Source organism: Lontra canadensis, unplaced genomic scaffold, assembly GCF_010015895.1.
Source record: "Lontra canadensis isolate GAN:19392208 unplaced genomic scaffold, GSC_riverotter_1.0 scaffold91, whole genome shotgun sequence".
NCBI lineage: Eukaryota > Metazoa > Chordata > Mammalia > Carnivora > Mustelidae > Lontra > Lontra canadensis.
In genome coordinates, this window is record NW_022631085.1 from 4,762,240 (window position 1) to 4,785,416 (window position 23,177).

Genomic DNA, 23,177 nt, shown 5'->3' on the forward strand with positions numbered 1-23,177 from the left:
GCACCCATGCTGTTGGTTGCTAAATGTAATAGTCTGATCATGATGCTGAATAAATGTGTCTTTAAAAAAAAAAAGAGTCTTTTCTTTGGTTTGTTTCTCTTTTTCTTTGTTCATTTGTTTTGTTTCTTAAATTCCACGTAGGAGTGAAATCATATGGTATTTTTCTTTCTCTGACTGACATATTTCACTTAGCATTACGCTGTCTAGATGTACCCATGTTATTGCAAATGGTAAGTTTTGTTCTTTTTTATGGCTGAGTAATATTCCTGTGTATGTCTGTGTGTGTGTGTGTCTGTGTGCATGTGTGTGTGTATACACACCCAGCTTCTTCATCTGTCAGTAGACACTTGGGCTGATTCCCTAATTTGACTATTGTAAATAATGCTGCAGTAAACATAGGGGTGCATGTATCTTTTCGAATTAGTGTTTTGTATTCTTTGGGTAAACACCCAGAAATTATTGGTTCAAATGGTAATGCTATTTTTAATTTTTTGAGGAGTTCCATACTGTTTTCCACAGTGGCTGCACCAGTTTGCGTTCCCACCAAAAATGCACAAGGGTTCTTTTTTCTCCATACCCTCAGCAACCCTTGTTGTGTCTTGTTGATTTTAGCCATTCTGACTGGCGTGAGGTGATATCTCATTGTGGTTTTGATTTGCATTTCCCTGATGATGAGTGATGTTGAGCATCTTTTCATGTGTCTGTTGGCCACCTGGATGTCTTCTTTGGAGAAATGTCTGTTCATGTCTTCTGCCCATTTTTAACTGGATTATTTGTGGGTTTGGTTGTTTTTTTTTCTTTAATGTTGAGTTGTATAAGTTCTTTATATATTTTGGATACTAACCCTTAATCAGATATGTCATGTGCAGATATCTTCTCCATTTCAGTAAGTTGCCTTTTGGTTTTGTTGTTTGTTTCCTTTGCTGTGAAGAAGCTTTTTATTTTGATGTAGTGCCAGTAGTTTGGTTTTGCTTTTGTTTCCCTTGCCTCAGGAGAGGCAACATTTAGAAAAATGTTGCTACCGCTAATGTCAGAGAAGTCACTGTCTGCACTCACATTTAGGTCCTTAATCCATTTTGAGTTTGTTTTCTGTGTGTGGTATAAAGAAGTGGTCCAGTTTCATTCTATTGCATGTGGCTGTCCAATTTTCCCAGCACCGTTTGTTGAAGAGACTGTCTTTTTCTCTACTGCGTATTCCTGCCTCCTTTGTCAAAGATTAATTCAACATAAAATTGTGGCTTTATTTTTGGGCTCTTTCTTCTGTCCTATTCTCCTGAAATACCTTTTTTTTTTTTTTTTTTGTGCCAGTTCCATACTGTTTTGATTACTACAACTTTGTAGTACATCTTGCAATATGGATTGTAATACTTCCAGCTTCATTTTTCTTTTTCACGTTTGCTTCAGCTATTCTGGGCCTTATGTGGTTCCGTACAAATTTTAGGATTTGTTTTCTGGTTCTGTAAACAGTGCTGTTGGTATTTTGATAGGGATTGCATGAAATTTGTACATTGCTCTGGGTAGTATGAATACATTAACAATATTCATTCCTCCAGTCCATGAACATGGAATATATTTTCATTTTTTGTGTTCTGTTCAATTTCTTTCATTAATGTTTTATCATTTTCAGAGTACAGGACATTCATCTCCTTGGTTAAGTTCATTCCCAGGTATTTTATTATTTTTGGTGCAATTGTAAATGAGATCATTTTCTTAATTTCTCTTTCTGCTATTTCATTATTCATATATAAAATGTAACAGGTGTCTATGTAATGCTCTCACATGACCTCTTGATTCCTTTATTTCTTGCTATTGAGCTATAGAAAAAAATTTTAAAAAATGCCATACAATATGCAAATCCTGGCTATAACAGATACGCAATTTTCTTTCACAAGTATATTGCTTCCCTATTTCTCCGCTCTGTTGCTGCCATCTGCTTGTCCAACTTTTTCTATCTTGTCTGTCTCTCTCTTTTTGTATGTCTCATACACAAACAAAAGTAATATATATGGTTTATCTGTGTTTATGTGTATCTCTGAGTGTGTGACTGTATGTGTCTGTATGTCTGTGTGTGTTTCTGTGTTTATGTGTGTGTCTTTGTGTGTCTGCATGTATGTTTTTGCATGTGTCTGTGAGTCTACGTGTGTGTCTGCTCATCTTTGTTTATGTGTGTCTGTTTCTGTGTGCATGTGTGCATTTGTGTCTGCCTGTGTGTGTCTGCATGTGTGTATCTGTGTGTATTTGTGCCTGTGTCTTTGTGTGTGTATCTGTAAGTGTCTGCATGTGTCTGTGCATGTATGCATTTTTGTGTGTGTCTGCATATATGTTTGCATTTGTGTCTGCACATGTGTCTGTGTGCATGCATTTATGTGTGTGCATGTGTCTTTGTGTGTGACTCCATGTGTGTATTTGTGCCTGTGTGTCTGCATGTGTGTTTTTGTGTGTATGTCTGCATATGTCTGCATGTTTGTGTCTCTGTGTGTGCATTTTTTAAAAAATTTTATTTATTTATTTGAGAGAGAGAGATCACAAGTAGGCAGAGAGAGAGGGGGAAGCAGGATCCCCGCTGAGCAGAGAGCCGGATGCCTGGCTCAATCCCAGGACCCTGAGATCGTGACCTGGGCCGAAGGCAAAGGCTTAACCCACTGAGCCACCCAGGCGCTCCTGTGTGTGCGTTTTTGCATGTCTGTGTCTGAATGTGTGTGTCTGTATTTGTCTGCATATGTATCTCTGTGGGTGCATGTGCATGTGTGTCTGTGTGTATGCATGTGTAAGTATTTTCCCACACATGACTCTGCTTCTTTCTCTTTCATCTTACAGCAGCTTTCCTCTCCCTTCATCAGGAGGGGTGGGACTCCATAAGCCACGCCCACTCACCATCCTGTTGACTTCCAGCAGGGCCAGGTGGAACATGAGGGCCCCTCCAAAAGGCTCCTTTTCTCTAACTCCTCATGGTAAAGCTGCTAGTGTTTATTTGGTCACATGGCCTGTTTGGGAGGATTTTCCTGAAATCCTCCTGCAAATCCCCATTTGTGTTTCAGTCTTTGTCTCTTTCTGCCTCAACCCCCGCCTCCCCCAAACCAGAGGTCAGTCACCTTTCTTCTCTGCTTTTCAATTACCTCTAGTGCTTTTATTCCCATCCAACTTCAGCTGCTACCTAGCAATTTGAATCAGGGTGGTTAGCCTCTGATTTTTGGGAGAAGCACGCCCCGATAATAAATGTTGGTTCACAGGTCCCATCCTCTGTCTGTGTCATTTCATGGCAGGAAGAATGAAGGGACAGTAGCAAGTCAGATCCCACTACTTCTTTCAGGGAATTCTGTTAATTTCACCGTGAACAGAAAACCTGTGGTCTTCCTTTGAAGCAAGGACATTTGAGGCCAGCATTTTTATAACTTTGTCCAGGGTCAATGATAAGCTAACTTTCAAGACATCCGAATGATATCTAGAAGAACCTGTCATGTTGGGGTTTGTGTTTGGGGTTAAGAACACATTCCAACAATTTTTGACCTATGAAATCTGTCTTTAGGAAGCGGTTTCCACATGTGTGACATATTTAGACTGCCTTGGAAAAATACTATTTTTATTTGACAGTTTTAATATTTTGAACACTGCATGTTGACGTTTTTATCAGATGGGTTGTTTTTGTTGGCAGTGGGAGTTTGCAAACTAATGACGAAAATAAGAAAGGAAATTAGCTTGAAGCTGCTGAGTATTTGCGACCAGAAGGTAAACGAAGGAGGTACTAGTGTCTAGAAATAATTGCCATCACTGCCACAGTCCTCCATTAGTGCTGGCAAAAGACCCAGGGTCTGACAGTTAAATTAAAGCTTGCAACCCAGTGAAAAATGAGCAGCAGAAAGCTTGAATTCTGGTAACATCACACTGCATGCCACTTACTGTATGGCTTGACAAGTTTGCTCCATTCATAATATTCACTGGGGGGTAAGACGGCTTGGGAACTATAGAAAACAAATTCGTCTGTAGCAGGCAGTGTTTACAAAGCAATAACCCAACCAGCCATTAAAGTAGAAGCTTGTTCAGAGAAATTCTTCTTTTATTATGTGACACTGGGTGATGATGGGAGTCTGAGGTTTGAGGTCAAACAGATTTGGGTATGAAGCCCAGTTGCAACACTTATTGGCTGTGTGCCCTTGGGCTAATGACTTAACCTTTCTGATCCTTAGTTTACTTTCCTTCAAAGTATAAATAAAAATATGACCTATGGGGCGCCTGGTTGGCTCAGTCCTTGGGCATCGGCCTTCGGCTCGGGTCATGATCCCAGGGTCCTGGGATTGAGCCCCGCATGGGGCTCCCTGCTCAGGGGGAAACCTGCTTCTCTCTCTCCCACTCCCCCTGCTTGTGTTCCCTCTCTCGCTGTCTTTCTGTGTCAAATAAATAAAATCTTTAAAAAAAAATGTGACCTACCTAGGGACTCCTGCCTGGGTGGCTAAGTTGGTTGGGCGACCGACTCTTGGTTTCAGTTCAGGTCATGGTCTCAGGGTCCTGGGATTGAGCTCTATGTTAGGCCTGGTGGTTCGTATGGAGTCTGCTTGAGGATTTTCTCTCTCCCTCTCTCTTTCCTGCCCCCTGCCTTGGCTCATGTGTGCTCTCTCTCTCTCTCCCTCTCTCAAAGAAATAGATAAATTTCTTTCATCTATTTATTTATTTTAACAAGTGACCTACCTAATAAGATTACTAAGGAGTGAAAAAGAGAATGCATATAAAATGCATCGCATGATATCTGGCATATCATAAGCAATAGAGTTGTTCTTGTTCAAGCAAGTGGTGGAGGAGATTAATGACCGTGGAGACATCTGGAGGCTTCGTGGAAAGGGTGCAGGTTGAACTCGATCTTGAACTAAGAGGAGGGTCTGACATGAGCACATGCGTTAGGCAGCCTAGGAAGAGGAGAAACCTCAACAAATCTCTGCAGACATAAGAGTCGATGGCTTATTCAGGGCATGAGAGACAAGGGCAGGGAGCAGGGAATGACCTCAACCTAATAGTTTCTGGACCACTTTCTCTGTCACTCCTGGCACTTAAGAAGTGACCTTTCCAAATAGCCATGTGACACGCTTCCAATTAGATTACCCTGTTCAGTTCTTAAGCATCTAAGACCCAAGAAAGTGCCACCATTTAGGTAGTTCACCCTTTTTCTCCCAAGACCCTTGATGTATTTATCCCTTTCCCTCTCACCCTGCTCAGTGCCTGCCAATCTGCTGGGTGAAAAGTGGTATCTTCTGATTGCTCCTCATGTAAGAAATGGGTACAAAGCTTCAAAACACAGACAGTGCTGTAATCTTTTAAGAAATCAATGCAGCAGTATTTGTTCAAATTAGATCTATAAATAGCCCTTGACCCATGAATCCAACTTTGAGGAATCTTTCCTATAGAAATAAATGTTGCCAGCACATGAAGGTAAATGTACTCGCATGTTTATTGCAGTATTATTGAAAATGGCTAGAAAGGGCGGATGCAAATGCACTCATGTATAGTTGGTTGAATTAACGGAGAGGTCCGCTTGCTCTGTGGAAGATGATCAGCTCTGTAGAAATTAATGACGTCTCTGTATCAACATCTCTACGACCAAGTTGCATCCTATAACAATAGTGTGATCCAGTTGTTTTAAAAAGTAGGGAAAAAAACTTTAAGAGTATGGTGTCTATGTTGACATATGGTTGTATGAACGTAGGAATGAGAGTAGAAACTCACATACCGAAGTTAGCCTTGCTTCCTTGCTGGAAGGGTGACAGGGATTGAGCAAAGAGGGAGAAACTGTTGCCTTTTTCTTTGTAAACCTGACTTTGACTTGTTGCCACACGCATGCATTTTGTAGCTTGAAAGGAAAATCCAATAAAATACATAAAGAGCACACTTACCTGCTGAATGAGGGTACGGAAAAGGAAAAGCCGAGTGAAAGGGAAGGAAAATCGTGGGAGCCAGGAGCATAGAGAGGGAGAATGACAGTGGCTTTTGTTCTTCTATGTGCTGGGTTGGCTTAAAGTCTGCTTGAGGGGGCATTTTCCTCCCTTGTACAGTAAGGAGGGAGATGAGAAAGTCAATGCACGTGTCTCAGCTTGGCATGCAAACTTCCTTTCAAGAGGCAGTCCGTGCTCCCTTGCCCAGCATCCCCTCCCACCTTAGGCATTAGTAATGCTGAACTGCTTGCCTGGCAGCCCACATGTCATCATAAACACACACGCATTCACACACGTGCATAGACATTCATATGTGAGCTTTATGTGGCCTCTCACCCCTATGTTGTTCCTTGAGCCCAGAGCGCTCCTCACATTTTTAAAAAATTTTATTTATTTATTTATTTTGACAGAGATCACAAGTAGGCAGAGAGGCAGGCAGAGAGAGAGGGGGAAGCAGGCTTCCCGCTGAGCAGAGAGCCCAATGTGGGGCTCGATCCCAGGACCCTGAGACTATGACCTGAGCCAAAGGCAGAGGCTTTAACCCACTGAGCCACCCAGGCGCCCCCATTTTTTTTTTTTTTAATCACCTGCCTAACTCTCAACTCTAGATTCCACTTGGGAAAGAGTTCCCCACCCAGGACCGGGCTGAGCACCCCAATACATGTCCCCTCAGTACCCAAAGTTTTCTACCTGCACGTGTTTTGCTATCTCCCCCTCAAATCAGTTTTCTTTCTCTCTCTCTCTCTCTCTCGCTTAAACCATTCTAATTTGGTGTGCGTCTCTTACAAGCAAGACAGCAAGAGCTGTCCTAGGATTTCCAAAAGCGCTGTGAATTAGGTGAATTTTTATTTGGTTTATATTTCAGCTGAGGAAATGAGGCTCAGAGCAGCTGAGTGACCCCTTCAAGGTCCCACAGTGAAGTGTTGATAGGATCCATTTTTAAACTGAGATCTGTAGACTCCCACCTTGGGACTTTGCCACTTTCCCTGTATTGTAAATTGCAGAAGTACACACTCTGATGGAATGAACTGGTAACTCTCTTGCTATTATCCAGGTGTGCTTTGTATTCTACATTGCATCAGAGAGTCCCTCTGGTTCATCCAGTTAGCTGGCTCTTAGTCAGAACATAATACCCTAATGATGAGGTGTATGAGATGGGAAGCTTTCACCTGCAAGTAACAGGAAAATCTGACTTAAAAGAGCTTAAAGCAATTAAGGAGATATATGAGCTCCTGTAAAGAAAACTTTGTGTCAAGACATGAGTGAGAACTCTAGGCTTCCCATCTTTTCTCTCCGTAAAGCCCCCTTTGTGACTTTCATCCTCAGGTGGCTCACCTCATGGTTACAGGGTGGTTGCTGCGTTCCAGCCCTTGCATCTGCACACAAAAACAATCAAATGTGGGCAGAGCAAGGGCTGCTGTCTTGTATCTCTTTAGGACAGGAGACAAAAACTCTACCAGTCCTCCTCTGCGAGTCTGAGCAGGAAAAGATTAGACTTGCCCAGGTGTTTGTTTGTCCTTTGGCTCCAGTTCCTGGGAGGAAACCTCTAAGCCCTTGGAGTGTCCTGCCAGATAAGAATGACTTTGTTTACTTGATGCCCTTGGCTATGCCAGAGAGTCTATGGGAACCATCCAATTTATGGTGGGTGGCCTTGGGCCTTGCTGTGTGGTTCAACTTCTGGAGGGGCTGCAGACTAAGGTCAACCATGGGGCTAGTCAATCAATTGTCTACATGACTGAGCCCCAATAAAACCTCTTGGATACCAAGATTCAGGGGAGCATCCCTAGGTGGCATCAGTCCATGCATCTCATCACACGTGGTTGCCGGGAGAAGTGAGCACCACCTCCATGATTCCACTGGAGAAGGACCACTGGAAGCTCCATGCTTGGTATCTCCTGAACCTCTTCCCTCGGCTGATTTCAATCTGTGTTCTTTCACTGTAATAAACCATTAAATGGTTAGTATAATTATAGTGCACTATTGAAACTGAAGGTGGTCTTCAAGACCCCCACACTTGTAGTTGGTGTCGGATGTAACTTGTCCATAATCATAGCCAGTCAATGCTAGAGTCAGATCTGGACACTTCTCAGTCAGGTCTGGAGCTGCTGAGCTACACTGCCGTGTCGTGAGGTCCTACCAGTGGGGAGAGGGATTTTGCCGTAGGAGCAGAAGGATGCCACTGAAGGGTTTTGAGTACAAGATGAGTTGCTCATTTTAAAAGGTCATTTGGGTAAGAGTAAAGTGTTCCAAACTGCCCTGAGTAGTCTCATCCAGCCTATCACTCAAGAACCACATTGGATGCAACCTTGCTTCAACCAAAGAAGCATTTCTTTGCTCTGTTGTTGGTCTTGAATTCCATGTCATATTTCATTTGATTGGAACATTTCATGGTCCTTAGAAAATAAAGTTAGAAATCCATTAATCTAGATGAGGGTAGAAAAACCATGGCCTGTGGACCAAATCTGGGAAGTTGCCTGTTTTTATAAATAAAGTTATATTGGAACACGGCGATATGCATGCATGGACATATTGCATATGTTTGCTTCTGTTGTAAATGGCAAAGCCTAAAATATTTACCATCTGCTCCTTTCCAGAAAGCATTTGTGGACTTCTGGTCTAGATCAGGGTTTCTCAACTTGGTCACTTGACATTTTAGATCACATCGTTCTTTTTGTGGGATTCTGATCTGTGCATTGTAAAATGTTGAACAGCTTCCCTGGCCTCCACCCACTGAACACCAGAAGCACTGCTCACAGTTGCCAACCCACTGATCTAGATGATACTATGTTCTTTTCAGATCTGACCTTCTAGATCTTTATGGCTTCTTGTACTCACCTTCATGAAAGTGGTCAACAGATTATGACTACCATTTTTATAGAATTTATTCATGAATTTTTAGAGAGAACCCTTCTGTGTCCCATTCGGACTTAATTGTTTTCTGGATGGATCTTTTTGGTTATTTAAACAACTCCAAATGGATCATTTCATCAATATGTCTTAAAAATAACTCTTTTTCAGAGTATGCTTTTGGCCTCACTCAAGGTGACAGATGGTGGCCTGGGGCATGGGAAGGAGGAGGAGGCTTGGTGTTAAGGTTCCAGCTTAGCCACTTTCACAGAGAGAGGCATTGATTGGACTGGTTGGTTAAATTTCTCTGAACTTCTGTTTTCTCATCTCTGAGATGGGGATAGTAATGACTGCCTTAGTGGGTGAGAGAGTGGGTTTTGCGAATCATGAGATGATATTGTGGGAATAATGATAGTTGGAAACATGACATGGAGATTATGTATGTACATCTTCAAGGTGTATGGCAAAACATCATCCTGGTACACATTGGATTTCTTGCAGGATAGGAGGGATACTTCTCCAAACCACCCAGGTTCTGAGAAAGTTCATAAAACAATGATAACATTTTCTCAAGTCTCCGATCACTAGTGTAACTAATACTTACAGGGTATGAAGTAAAAGCAAGTTGAAAGTAGGCTACATTTTATGACGTGGTGATTATAAACTCTCAGGAACTAGAAAATCACTGGAGGGTTAGAAAAGAAAATGATGCTTGATTATAATATTTCAAAGACCCCTGTGTCAGGACCACAATTAAAAAAAAAAAAAAGAATCAAGTGTGGAACTCTAATGCTTTCCATTTTCACAGTTCCTCCTGCTTTTGTGAATTCTAAGAATTCAGAGATCCTCTGTACCTGTGTCATTGTCGAGTCTTGAAATCTTTGTCTCAAAATCTATTTCATTGTACTAATAGCTATGGAGTTGTCTACAGTTTAGTCATTTCCCTGCGGCCAAAAGATTGTACAATGGTGTAACAGGGAGGCATGTAAGCTAATTATCTGTGGTTGAATTTTGATTCAGGTTCAGCTTTTCTAATAGGAGATTTTATAATTAGGTTTTGTGTGCCACTCTATGAGAGGAACTTTTTTTCTCGTATGTACATGTACGAGGGTGCGGACACGGGAATGCTGATGATATGACGTGTGGAAAGCTATCCAGGGAAAATGAACGGTCTGACGGACTCCATTCAAATGCCAAAACGACTGAGAACCTTTCCGATCAGCGTATGGATCCTGGCCTGGAAGTTGAGAAGTCTGGGTTGCATTCTGGTCTATGCCAGTTACCTGGTCTGTGTCCTTGAGAGAGTCACCCCACTCTGGGCCTGTTTTCCAATCTGTAAAATGGGCACTTTAGATAGAAGGAAGGTTTTGTTGTTGAGGTTCCTACTCCTCTCCATCAGCCCTTCCTTGTCCTCTGACCTCCAGCCCCACGTTTAGGCCAATTTAACATACTCATCTCCAGACCCTTTCTCTTTTACCTCCCCCGTTCTAATCCGTTCTTCCTGCTGACTTGACTATTATAGGATAATTTTCCCAAAAAGGCAAAATCCTGTAACTCCTGTAGTGATACACAATAAGCTTGTGTATGTTCACTGGGTTGAGTAGTGTCCCCTCAAGTTCATGGGTAACGAGAAACCGTGAATGGGATCTTATTTGGAGGTAGGGTCTTTGCAGATGTAACTAAATCGAGATGACATTGTGCTGGATGAGGGTGGGGCCTAAATCCAGTGCCTGGTGCCCTAGGAGAGGAAGGAAATTTGGAGACAGGCAGGCAGGGAGAATACGGTGCATGGATGGTGGCCAAGAGCTAGAGTGCTGTGTCTACGAACCATGGATGGCCAGCAGCCATGAGAAACTAGGGAGAAGCAAGGAAGAATTCTGCCCCAGAGCTTCAGAGGGAGCATGACCCTGCAGACCCCTTGATTTCATACTTCTGTCTTTCAGAATTCCGAGGAAATGAGTTTCTGTGATTTTCAGCCACAAAATTGGAAGTAATTTATTAAGGCAGCCCCCAGAAACTAATAAATAGGAAGAGGGAATTGGAAAGTAATTCAGTTTGTTGTGACAAACTTTTGCTGAGGGCCTGCTGTGTGGCTTTCAGCCTTGTGCTGGACGTGGGGGATTTGCAAGTTGCTGACCAGGAGCCCCAATCACCACTGGTAACATGGGGAAGTGGCCACACGGTAGAGGCTGATTTGCCTTCCTCTTTTGGTCTTCCAAATGGATCCTTCTTTCCATTACAATGTTTGGGTTTTGTCATTGGATTGGATCCCTCTTCTGGACCATTGGAAAACCTGTCAGTCCCACCTCTTACTCCAGATGCTGCTGTAGTAACCAGTTGAGAGAGATGTCCATGGTCTTCAGCTGGCCAGCCTTCATGGGGGACCCTCAGGATGTACCTCTAGCTTCTTGCCTCAGGGCTTCTCTGACACCGTGGTGGTACTCAGGAGGCCTGCAGAACCTTACTGGCATTCACCTGGGGACCGGGAGAGGGGGAGAGAGAGAGAGTGCATGTGTGTGTGTGTGTGTGTGTGTGTGTGTGTGTGTGTATGCCCACGGACTACCCACGAACAATGCATTTCTTTAGCATCTGCAGACTGAGGGCCCTCAACAGGACAGCTTTGCATTGCTTTCCCTTTACTCTGTTCCTCTTCCCTGGACCCTCACTCTAGCTTCCTGCCATCACTGCCCAAATAAGCCACCTGCACGCTGGCCCTTGTCACTGGTGGTGCTCAGGAGACCCAGGCTGGGAAAGCACTCTCCTTGCCCCTCAGCACCTTCCTCTGTCAGCTCCTCCTTCTGTGCAGCCTCAGGCTCCACACCTCTCGTGCAAGTCATTCTCCTCTTTGCTCTGGGACCATTCATGAACCTCGGCGCCATTTTGATCATGATGGGATGAAAATGGGAACCGAAGGGGAGTGGAACCAGTTGAAGGGTTCTCCCAGGTGTTGATGTCACGTGAACGTGTTCTTCCCTGCAGGGTGGTTACTCTGGACAGCGGAATGAGGCCTTCATTGTCTGCAGCTCAGATCCCTTAGGTGCCTCTGGGGGCCTGTGGCAGGAAGGTGGGAGAGGGCCAATCCTACCTCTTTGTCAGGACTGAAAGCCCTAATGGCTCCAAGTGCAGTCTTGTATTGTTTCCTACTGAAGCTGCCGTTGAGAGCCACAAACTAAAGGTTTGAGCCAGTACAAATCTGTTACCTTACACTTCCATAGGTCAGAAGCCCTAAAATCAAGATGTTGCCAGGGCTACATTCCTCTTGGAGGTTTTAGAAGAGTATCTGTTTCTTTGTGTTTTCCAGCTTCTGGAGGTCACTTACAGTCCTTGGGTCATGGCCCCTCCTTCCTCCACCTCCAGTTCCATCATCACATCTCCTCTGATCTCTTGCTTTCATCTTAAAGGGACCACTATGGCTTCGCTCTGCTCAGCATGTCATCCAGGAGAATCTCCCTGTCATTATATCCTTAATTTAATCATATCTGCAGATTCCCTTTTGCCAGGTGTTACCTTTATCATATGCACAGGTTCTAAGGATTAGGGCATGGAAATCTTTGGAGGCAGCATTATTCTGCCTCGTTTTTTTTTTGTTTTTTGTTTTTTTTAATCTTATTTGGGACATTGGTGAAAAGACTCTATCTATCCATCCATCCATATCATCTATCCATCCATTATCTGTCCATCCATCCATCCATCCATATCATCTACCATCTGTCTAGCCATTCATCCATCCATATACATCATCTATCAACTTACCTATCTACTTACCTATTTTACTCACCATGATTCTTAAGTAATGAGAAACGTTTATACCTGGCATTAATTATCAAACAAAATGAAACGGTGAACCAAGAACTTTCAAACAATGAAATCACTACAAAGGAACAAGATAATTTTAGAAATGACACATGGACTCTGATGCACCTTGTTCAAAAGTAATGTTCTTTTCAGGAGCAAATATTATCAAGTGGAAGTCTCAGCTTATCTCAAGGCTTGACTCCATCACTTCTCATCAGTCTTCCAAAATGAGGTTACTGCTCAAGAATACCAAACTCTTGCTCAGCTGTTAATTGATACAGTGAGGTTGAGATATTAATATTCAGCCCATTTCTTCGCTTCCAGTCCTCGTGGGTAGACATTTTCCTTTGTTGGAGTTCCCCAGAAGCACAAAGTAACAGTTCCAACCACCAGTGACTTAAACAAGAAGAGATTTACTTATTTCTTGCCAAAGAACATTTGTAGTAACAGAGGACCATGCATGTCTGCTACAGTTTGTGTAAATGTCTGCACACTACAGTTTCCCGTCTTGTGGTTCCTCTTTTTCCTGTTGAAGCTGTCCTGATAATTATGTACAAGATAGTGACCTCAGAAGCCCGTGTCCTGTTGGCTTTGGGATGGAGAGACCTGAGAGTTTCCTCCAATGCATCCGTGTCATGGTTTCTAGAGAAGGTGTAAGTTTTCTATTCAAAATGGCCTCTGGCCCTCTGGCCTTGTATTCATCCGTCAGCCCGAGTGTGTAATGTAATTAATCATTCAGGTGATAACCGGAAGGGAGTGTGTGGTGAAGACGAGGCTGTACTTCTCTAAGCCAGGAAAGGTAGTGTTGCCACCTCCAATGGTAACTTTCATTGTGCCCTATGTTGATGGGGGAAGCAGGGAGTTAAGATTATAATGAGGGGCAAGAGAGAGCTCAGGAGGGAATTGATTCCTATTCTCTGGCATTTGCTGAGATAGCATCTTTATGGACTCAGCCTGTTTCCCTCCTACTAAGGCTGGTTTCCCAAGGAAGGATTCCTAGGGATGTATCATTCTGGGCTTGGTATAGCAGGTGCTAAGGGTTTGTGTCTTTGTATATACATGCCCACTAAACATTTGAAAAAGGCAACGATTTTGGACAGAAGTTTTGATGTCAGAGAAGTTGCCCTGGCAACCAAAAGCTCCTTCATAACACCAGGTTATGCTTTTCTTTGTTCTGCTATTCTCTTCTATTTGATATTCTGTCAAATCCTCTCCACTCTGGTTTTTCTACAAGTAATGGACCTCCCTCCTTCTGTCCTCTTCTGCCTCCACTCTAGATGGACCGACTTTCTCATGATATCCTTTTGATCAGAAACATTAAATCGCTTCCCATTTCATAGGTTTCCTAATGAATAGGGCCTACTCTTCTTGGTTAGATCCAAGGTTACATCCTTGTCTTATCTCCTACTCTTGCCCAGAAAGTTTCAGCTATAGGAGACACCTTGCCTTTTCCTATATCCATGACTTTGCTCAACACTTACCTTCATGTAGAACTTGCTCTTCCATCATTGCCTACAAATTTCTGTCTATCCTGCAACGGACGGTTCAAGTGCTTTCTGCTTCCAAAGCATTCTGGGATTTCCTCAACCAGGTGAAACCTTGTTCTCCTTCAAGTTTTTCTGCTTAGATAGTGTTTCTGTAAAATTTTTTCCTTAGGTATTGTTTCTGAGAAATGTCGGGCTCTTCATTGACTATGATTTTTTTTTTTGAGTTATTGGTTCATAATGTCGTAATTCCCTTAAAAGATTGACTTACTGTAAATAAGTGTAATTTTTTGTTGTCCAGCTCGGCAATCCCCTGTCCATACAGAATGATTCAATTAGCTAGGATGATGTATTTTGTAAAAAACAAGCAAACAAACAAAACCCAAAAAACGGTAGGCATTTCTAAGCATCATTTAGTTAGTTTTATAGAACTTATTTAGGTTCTATAACTTATTTTGCTCCCTATAGGTTAACAAGACAAAATCCAGAGAATTTTGCACAATATTCCAGAATGTTCTTGACCCCTTGGGGCCTATCCAGTAACTACCAACCTCATTAGCCCAAGATTTAGAGCTTGTGTTTCAGTAGATTCTCTAGCATCTACGTGAGCTGATACAGAAGGGAGATCTGTTTGGCTTTCTCCATAGACAACCTCCAACAGGATTAATAACTAAACTTGATTTAGTAAATGTACTTTTAATGGGTTTACTTCAAAACGAGAGAGGACTATCTGTGGGTCTTGGAGAGTTCAGAACATTATAAATGCTATTCTGCTCAGTTGTAAGTGAAAGACACATGTTCGCTCAGGAATGCTTAAATCCAAGTCGCTTAGGGCTTGAATTACCCCTCCCCCCCCTTTATAGCATAAAAGTAATGAATCGTTTACTGCATCACATTCAACACACTGACAAAATAATAAGACCCTCTGGTCTCAATCTAACTATTTCTTACGAAGCAAGAGTGAAGCCGTAGCTGTTCGGTATCAAATCAACTGCTTGGGGGTGGGGGGGTTTCTTTGCAGTTGTTCTATAAAGCAGCTAGAACAGCTGTGGGCCAAGTCATTAATTAGTTGACAAAACTAATTGACCTAATTTGGTCATTATGATGCTAGAGGAAGTCGTCCACATGCCAAGAGTAGTGTTTTGGATGGTACTCTTCTCAGAGCGTTCGTATCACTGTGTGAGAGCACAGAATGGAGCTGGTGCCCCCTCTCTCTTCCTCTCTCTCTCCCTCTCTCTCTGTCTCTCAACTCCAAGTCTATGGCGCTTCTCTCTCAGAGAGCTACTTCACCATTTTTCTGTCTCTCTGCTTTGTTTTGTTGACTCCTACGGTGTACTTTTACTTGTCATTCCCGTCACTGACATTGCTACCTGTTGTCTCACACCCAGAGAGCTGCAGTGCCTTCCAATAAGCCCTTGGCTTCTATGCTTTCCTCCATGCAAACAAATTTCTTTTAAAAAGTATTACTTGTAATTACATAAATAATGTGGGACTGTTGTCCTTACTAAAAGACGTGGAGGATGTGGGTGAGATCTCTTTGACCACCTTCTTATGGGATACCCCAATTTTGTTCCTCTTTTCAGAATCTTCGTGTGTGTCAGTCGCATATGTGAGCCTCTCTGTATTTGCAAACATACGGGCCGATAGAAAGTATGTAGAAACATGTGCACATGTTGGCAGTATTGTAATTCATTATTTCTTGGCAACATGCTTTTGTTCACTCAAGGATACGACTTTTGGATTTTCCCAAAGTCTCGGATACAGATAGATCGACTTCATTCTTTTTGACTGCTGTGTAGTATTCCATGGTCTAAACATACCAAAGCTTATTAGGTCATTTTCCTATTGATATTTGCATATTTTGTTATGAAAAGCAATACTAAATTTATTTCTGCATTTTCTAAAAATGATGAGCACACTATCAGGGGACCCGCACTGTCAAATCCAAATGGCATTTGAGAAGTCTGGTCCTGATCCTCTTCTATGCTGATACTTTTCACTGCTCCCTTGCCACATGCCCACCACCCAGCTGGTGTTTCCATCCCTTAAACAATCCTTGTGCTTTGGCTCATTTAGAACAAACCTCAGTCTACCTGTGGTCAGGATCATCAGCATCACTTAGCCATAGATAGTGCTTATTATGTTCCAATTGTTTACTAATACTTTGTATGTTTCTAATATCTCCTACCACCCTGTGATGTAGTTATGGGCACTGTCCCCATTTTACAGATGAAGAAACGAAGACTGAGCAAGATTCAATAATTTGCCTGAAATCCCCTGGCTTATAAGTGGTGTGGCCTGGATTCAAATCCAGGTAGCCGAACTCCAGAATCCATGCTCTCAGTCACTCATCTGTACATTTTCTCTGGGACACATTGTATGCCACTGCCTCCTTCATGCCCTCCTCGACCACCACTCTAGACCTCTACATTTATTCCCCTGTTCAAATGTTGTTGAGCTCCCAACTACGTGCACGTTCTGTGCCACATTCTGAGGACGTATTCCGCAGACAAAATGATGCAGTCTATGACCTGAACTTGTCAGACTAATGATCATGACCTTCGTATTGAGTGTTACTCCCATCATTCAGAGGGACTTGTTACAAGCTGCTGTTTATCTTCTGTGGATGTGTTTTGGATTCTCCAGGCTGTTTAGGGGAGCACTCGTGTTTTTGCTATTGGGCATCTCTTCACACTCAGCTCATCCTAGATGCTCAATTAGCATTTAATGGTGACAGTGCTATAATAGACATGGTCCCTTCTGATCAAGACTTGCCTACAAGAGCATTTGAGATTCAGTGCCACTTAAACTCCGGGAATTGCTGATAACTCTAACTCTGTGTCCAGAGAACCACTTGGCATACTGCAAAAACCCACTTGGTGAGGACCTTGATGTCCCTGCTGAGGAAGGAGGACTTGAGTATCTAAAGATCATCTGAAGGACCTCATCTGGGGACATCATCTGAGGCCTTGGGTCCTTTCAAGGCAGATGAATGAATCCTGGAGACGTCACTGATGTGCCTTCAGGAACATGGAGGCTGAGCAAGAAGTATTTGGGGCTAGTCCTGGCTCTTGGACCCTGAACATCCCACACGAAGGTAGAGAAAGATTTTAAAAGTTCCTATCCATCACAGTGGCCACCCCTGTCCACGTGGCCTTCTGTAAGAATGTTGAACTCACGCCTGCAGTAGGTAGACACAGCAACAGCAACAAACACAACTAAAAAAAGGGGGGAAGAATTGAGTTAGAGGTGCAGAGCTATCTGTTCCAGGCCATTCATGCCAGCAAAAAGCAAGAAAAAAAGACACTGGACCAACTTTGCTAAAATTGTGTCTTATTTACATGCCAGACAATACCTCTTGGAAGGGATTATTTGTTTATTGATTCTCTTCCAACACTGGGAATTCAACTCTGTCCTTTTACGTGTTCTGAGCTTTTTAAGCAAAATATCTTTCCTTTTATGGGCTTATTCTCCATCCTTGCTCAGAAAAGGAGAAAGTCTTCTCATCCCAACACTTTGTGTTCCTTCAGTGCTCTACAGGGATATGCACAGCCTTGGAAGGACAGCTCATTGTCTCTGCCTCTTAAATGAAGGAAAGCTGATGGCTTGAGTTGGTGACAGAGGAAATGTTAGGTTATGGGTCTCCAAATCCTTGTCTAATCACCAGGACTATACCACGAAGCTTTTCTTCTTCATGCCAGGTGTTCTCTTTTAACATGAATCCCAGCATGAGCCCCAGAGATCTGCATACACTTCAAAATCATATCTCACTATTTCTGCATAGGCTGAGCTCTGTAATACCAGTCAGCTCTTGGTCCCCCTACATCCCTCAGACCTTTTAGGCTGCTTAGCTTCTGTGCATGTGGCTTCCTCTTCCCTTCTTAGCCCCTTTTGTGTGGTGAGACCCAGCCTCAGTTCAAATGTCACATCTTCTGGGAAGCCCTCCATGCCATCCTTTGGGGCTCCAGCTTCTGGAGATGACAATCCCCTTTAACATTAGCTCAGGTATATACAACTTCAATCCAGGAGAAGGCAGGACGTCTAGGAAGTTTGTCCTGGATCTCCAGGTGTTCTTGGCAGAACCTGGAGTTGGGGGCTTACTGTCTCCTCGTCATCTCTTGCTCTGAGTCTCCGTTGAATTTCTCACCTCCTGCAATTGCTCTCTTCTCTCCTTTGACCCCCCACCACTGCCCCAAGCCCAACCCACACTGACACAGTCTTCAAAGGTCTCCAAAGTGCCGCTGACCCAGGTTGTTCTTTCTAGCAGATATTTATTTAACTGAAGAAGTTTTGTTCATAGCGAGAGATTACATCATGGAACAGAATGGACAATAACTTGAGATGAAATATTAGATGTCATGATCCCAAGAATTCATCAAAGCTTTTCTGGCACCAGGCATGCTTTACTTGCTATATCTTAACTGAGGATTTCACTTTCTACCCCTTCCTTCCTTGGCTTCCCTGGATACCCACAACAATATTCCTTTACCAGCCTTGAACCCTTAACATTCTCATGACTTTTTTTTCCAATGGAGAGCATTTGAGCTTCTCTCTCCCCACTTCCCCAAACTAATCCTACTTTACAGATCCCAAAATTTCATTAAGATGGCCCTACTAAATGAAGAACCCTCTTCCCTGTTCTTTCCCTTTAGCATTATAACTCATCTGTGGATTTGCGGGCATTGTTTTTTTGTTTGTTTGTTTTTTGGGTTTTTTTGTAGTCTCTCCAATGGGTGAGCAGATGAAATTGGTACAAGGGAGGCAGTCAAGGGAGTCAAGACAACTGATTTTTTATTTTCCCATATTTTTTTATGGTTTGCATTTTAGTTTTACAGTGAGCATGTATTGGTTTACTGTTGTATTTGTAATAAAACTGTTAATGCAGAAAAGTTTAAAGTGTGCTTTCAAACCAAATTACAGCTTTTTTTCAGTTCCTTGGGCAATATTCCATTCTTGTACAGGAGTTTCTTTCACAGGGTCCCTGTCAACAGAAGAGAAGCAACATAAAGATTTATTTTCCTCTTGTCCAGAGCGAAGCAAGTCCTTTGTTTATGCCAGCCTTTCCAGATAGTACATGAGAAGTCAGTGACTATATCTTAATCATCTTTGTGCTTCCGTGGGAAATTACCCATTGTCTAGAGCATGATTCTTTGTGTTATCTAGTGCTAACCTTGCATTGTCTACTCTGTAAAGTGTAGGTAATTGATATCATTGCAAAATAATTTGTGCCTGTAGACATGCAAAAATTCTGTATGATGGAGGCTCACATCTGCCAGTGTACTGGAGGCTCCCCAACTGTGCAAGAGGCCAGTTGTGCTTCCATTTGGATATTTATTTCAGTGTTTATGACCTATCTCTGTGTCTAGTCTCTCCATTTTGTTTGGAACTGATAGAAACATACTACCAGTTCACTCATTAATGACTTCAATAAGCTCTCTAACATTACATTCTCACTTTGTATCTGTATGAGATGTAAATGTGGGGTAAAATGTGATGATTCTACCTTTTTTGAATTTGAACATGATCCCTCATCAATTTCTCTACTGCCTGGGCCAAGGACTGATGCTCGGCGGCCCACAATACACACTTGTTGAATGAATGCATGAATGAATGAACAGGGATGTATATCCCCACTGCTATGAATATAACATTAGTTCAAGTATGTGCATTATTAATAGGTTTGAATTTGCCTATCGCTTCTTAGCTAATGGCCATGTTGGTGATAATTTGGGTTTTCCCCAAGCCATATTCATTCCATTTTCTTCTAATTAGAAGAATAATTTTATTTTTTGTTAGAAAAATATTTTTTAGAAAACTTGGGAAAGATAGAAAGTATAACGGATAAATTGTAACCAACCCATAGTCTCTCTCCCCCAAGTAGTTTCTATTAATTCTTTTTATTCCTTCTAGTCTTTTCTCTCATCTATGTATTCAGCCAGAATTTACCACATACCCACTGTGTGCCAGGCACTGCAGCCATCACAGTGAAGGAAGCATACGAGGCACCATCCTCTTGGAGCTGACATGTTAAATGGGGTAGGAGGGGAGAAAAAAATAGACAAACAAATGAATAAGAAAATTCCAATCAATAAAGAGTCCATGTATGCTTCCCAGTGCATATTTTCTATCAGTTTGTGTGATTGACAAGATTAATTTCAAGTCATGTACCCTTTATTAACAGCCCATGTTCAAACATATAAGTATGGAATTTGGTGTTGAATTGGCATCTGCCTCTCCCCTCTGAGCCACCCCTCCCCTCCACCCCCAGAACATGGTACAGTCAGGTGTACAGCATTGAAGGAAGTCGCCTTGTGAAGATGAGTGGTTCTGCTGCTCCTCATGGCCTCTGAAACTCAGAGTCAGGCTTTCAACATAAATATCCCCCCTGGGGCAACAGAGGGTAATTTTTTTTTTCTGTAGAGTTGCAGACAAGAGGATCTGCCCAAAGTTCCAGAAACTCAAATTTCCCTTTGACTTGTCCTAAGGGGGCGGGGGGTGCTGGGGGCTGCTGCCTCTTGGAGAGAGGGAGTGATATTCATAGTGGACAGACGAGGCAGCCGAGTTTGACCTTCTGCTCTTGGAAAGGAGGGGCTCCTGCAGGGGTGTTACGCACGTCTGGGGAGAAATCACAGTTTGCAGGCTTCCGGTCTCTGTAGTTTCTTTTCTTTTTTTTTTTTTAACACTTTTTAAAAAAAAATTTTTTTTTCCAGCATAACAGTATTCCTTGTTTTTGCACCACACCCAGTGCTTCATGCAATCTGTGCCCTCTCTAATACCCACCACCTGGTTCCCCCAACCTCCCACCCCCCGCCGCTTCAGACCCCTCAGATTGTTTTTCAGAGTCCATAGTCTCTCAGGGTTCACCTCCCCTTCCAATGTAGTTTCTTTTCTTGTCAGGATGTTTCATTTAAAATGAAAGGTTCTTTAAAATTGAAAACTTGTATTAAATTTTGAGGACCTTATCTGCGAGTACATATCTTGAGATGGAAAGAGAGAGAGAGAGAGAGAGAGAGAGTGTGTGTGTGTGTGTGTGTGTAAATTTGAGGCCAGCTCCCACAAAGGAACTTTGCTTGAAGGTTGGGAAGGGAGACTGTTTGAAGGGCTTACATCTAATTGATTCCAAGCCATACCTTACTATTGATGTATAATGAATATCCTATGGGGCAGATTCATAAGCTGCCTTCTGTGAACTGGGACACGAGACCCCTGGTGCCTTGACATATTATACTGGCCTTATTATATCGTTAGAGATAAGAAGGACAACATCTTTTAGCCCTTCTGTGTCTCTCTGTCTCTGTCTCCTTCTGTCTCTTTCTCTCTGATTCTGATAGTTTAGAACTTTGTGGTCCTAGTTAGTGACAAACAGAACAACTTCTCAATTGAGGCATCAAAAAAAAAACATGCAAGAAGGCTCTTCCAGACACAGGCATTTGAGAGATAGTATGATTGTTTTGGAGCGTATCTTCACCGGCTCTTTCTCCATAGACATGTGTCTCGGTTCCTCTCATCCAGAAGTTGATTACTGATCTTTAATATGTTTTAGACTTTTTACCTGCCATATTGGATACTGGATTAACGCAGCAAAGTTCCCTTCCCTGCCCCCTTCCCATTCAGTTGCTCTGTGCCCAGGGCCCTGGAGTAGTATGGGTTGAAAAAGAGACCCATCGGCTGGCAACATCTTAGGAGCTGTGATTGGACAAGGCGTGATTATGGGTGGCTTTCAATAGTACCCTCTCCTGCTACCAGCTCTCCTCCCAACACGTTTCTTTACCCTCCCAAGTGAACATCATCAGGAAATACTGGGTAAATTTCTTAATGGCCTTTACTCCATGACCCAAGAGGTTCCTGCCCATTGTCCCTTGGATCAGAAGAAGAGGTTTCTAAGTCAGACTTGTTTGGTGGTTATATTCATTCAAATAAACTCTGGCCTTGACACCCTGGTCACAAACCCCTTGATTCCATATACCTGAAAGGAGAAACACCTGTCTTTCTTCTTTCCCTCCTTGTTCTTTGGAGGCTAGTGACAGTACCCAAGATCTGCAGGGAGGTTATTAAACAGGTGAATCTTAACGTGATGGTCTGGGGAAGGAAGGGAAAGATTATGCACACACCATCTCTCACAATGGGAAAGGTGGGACGTTTAAACTTTTCTGTTCAAATTAACTGACAATTTCATTTGATTGGTGGCCCTCTTGTAAGATTAATGTCCCCTCTGTGGGTTTAAAAGTGTTTACCTTAACTGTCTATAAACCCATTGTAGACGTGATGGTCTATATGTCTTTGTCCAAGCCACCGTAACTTCTCAGTTAGACTATTGCAACAGCCTCTTGAATGGTTTTGCTATTTCTACACCTGCCCCTGTAATATATTCTTCATACAAGAGCCAGAGTGATTTCTTAAAAAGCATAAATCGCTTTATATTACTCCCTTCCTTAGAACCATCCAGTGACTTGTGCCCCTTAGATGAAGTGGAAGCTCTTCACCATGGCTTACAGGGTCAGTGTCTATCCATGACCATTTCCGTTTCCTCTTCCATTCACTTAATGATGTTTTCAGAATTTATCGTTCCCACCGCAGGGCCTTTGCACCACCTGTTCTCTCTTCCTGAAAGACTCTTGTGTAGTGGGTTTCTTCCTGTCACTCAGTTATCAGATTAAACTTCATTTCCTTATGCAGTATCAAATAGCTGTTCTCTCGTTCTCTATTACTTTACTGCAAATAAATTTATTTTAAAAAGCGTTCATCTCTGTATGATCGCTTTTCTTTCTTTCTTTCTTTTTTTTTCCTTCTTTTGTTTCTTTGCCTTCTGTCCTTCCCCAGCACCAAAATATGGAAGCTCCTGGAGAACAGAGGTCTTACCTACCTTGTTCACTGCTATATCCTTGCTTAGCACCTAGTACACAGCTGGCATGTAGTAAGTGGTTAATAAGTATTTATGGATTGAACAGATGAATTGTATCATATCCCCTTTGGTCTAGATCAGAGGCCAGATTGTCTTTGGGAAGGAAAGGATGTTTTTGCATTGACTGAGTTTGTAAAACATTGCAAATGGATGTGAGAGGGTGGGACCACTGACTTCCAGAAATACTGGTTCCTGAGGTTACCAGCATTCAGCCCATCATGCGTGAGGGAC